This window comes from Cydia splendana, chromosome 15 (assembly GCF_910591565.1).
Source record: "Cydia splendana chromosome 15, ilCydSple1.2, whole genome shotgun sequence".
Lineage (NCBI taxonomy): Eukaryota > Metazoa > Arthropoda > Insecta > Lepidoptera > Tortricidae > Cydia > Cydia splendana.
Genome location: NC_085974.1, coordinates 13,195,357 through 13,197,439, shown reverse-complemented (window position 1 = coordinate 13,197,439; position 2,083 = coordinate 13,195,357).

Sequence of the window (2,083 nt, the reverse complement as noted above, 5' to 3'; positions counted from 1 at the left end):
CTATTTTCCGCGGTTGGAAGTTATTCTGCCAAATTCGTTCAGGGGTCCTCTCACGGCTGAATTAATCTGGTCAGTCCATCGCATAGGTGCCCTTTTACGTGGTTTTATTCCGTTTGCTCTACCTTGCACCACTAGACGCTCTATTACCTATACCTACTAAAGTATTAACGGCTACGGAACCCTACAACGTGCATGGCTCAACTTGTCTTATCCGGTTTTGACCTAAACGTACACACACACAACTATCCCAGCCTTGCGGTTTGTGCACGTATGTAGTTAAAGGGAAAATAAACTTAATAAACGTAATCTCGCCAATAATTACTTCCCAATTACACACTGGAGACTATTCTTTCGATAACAAGTGGCGTCCGGTTCGTTTCTTCATGGAGTTGACAAAATATGAAATTATCTGAGCCCAGTTAAAGCCTGTACCGCGAGTAAGCGGTAATAAGCTATCAAATAAAAGAATGAGCACGTGTATCAATCATACAATCAGTAAATTGATGAAGATTGATCAAGTTTTTAAAACACGGGGTATTTATTTATTTAGTGACCCATTACATACTCGTATTACAACTGTCATTGCCTGTAATATTTGTAAAAGTGATGTATGTAGAATCTTAAAGAGGCCCACTGATTAACAGTTCGCCAGACGGTATCGGCCTGTCAGTTGTTCGGAACTGTCATAATTTTGTTCTAACTGACAGGCCGATACCGTCCGGCGAACTGTTAATCAGTGGGCCCCTTAATATTTATTTTTACTTACCCAGCTGGACTTGTAACTCTTTTAATTAGCTTTTGCAAGCTTCGGGATAGGCAGAGACTGATTGGATTATTAGCAATAGAGAATCGACTAGTAAACTTTGGTACCTATTTAATTTATTTACATGTCCACATCTACGTTCTAATTTGAAAAGGAAACAGTCTTAATAAATTGAATAACTGGTTGTGCTTCGACCAGTTGACTATTTAAATGACGCTTGAACCAAAATAGCACATCCATTAAACGAAACGAATAATAAGTTTTGGCAAAAATTTCATTTTTGGTACAAGCTTTTATCGCTGACTGTACTTTTCTTACGACAGACAACTAATACTCATCGAGACAATTCTAAAAACCCCTAACACAATTATGTTGCGCTGTTTCATCACAGCGTTCCTATGGCCACCTCCTGTCTCCATCATCAGATCAGCTCAATGGTACCATAATATTGCATTGTCATCCGATTTATACATGGAGGATTATATACAGAAATGGATCAAATTTAACTTGCAAGATTTGATTACAGACCGACAGACAGACAACGGTCAGGTGAAACTAAATAAAAGCTTGTAAAAAGTAGTCACTTCAGGCACTCGGTTGTCAGAAAGAAAGTGCTAAGATAAAGTTTGACATACATATCCAAAATTCGAAATAGGAAATATTAGCTATACAGCTTGATAAAACCTCAGAAGCCCCGACACATCTGTTACCCGATGCTTGATCAAAATTCAAAGTATTATGCGATCATAGTAGATTAGATAGAATATCATTAGATAACCGGGGAATTTAAGTAATCTTACGGTCCGTTTCCGGCTCCCGTCGGTAGCACTCCGCTTCAGGTTTATTTTAATGACATGTCACTCTTAAAACTACAATTTACATAATTTTAATAAATTTAATTGGCGTTATTGTTTTTACATAATTTTAATAAATTTAATTAGTTTTATTGCTTATTTTCTACCTAAATAACTAGGTACCCAAGGAGTAGTTAAGTAAGAGAAATAAATATTTATTTTTGACTAGACATATAATTATAGTTACCTACTTTCATAATAAACTCAACACCCATCTTAACCCCCTTAAGGCGTGATTTACGTTATAAAAACTATCCTATGTCCTTTCCCATCAGGACTCTAACTTTAGCGGTTTAAGCATGAAGACTGATACTTTCGTTTTCATAATATTAGAAGGGATAGTTTAGGTAAATCTCGAAAATTACATATGAGCACGCTAAATAAACGAGACTCATTTACATCAATTCGTCAATAAAATCTTCAACACACTGTCAACTTCTTACCACTTTGCTGGCATCATCTTTCT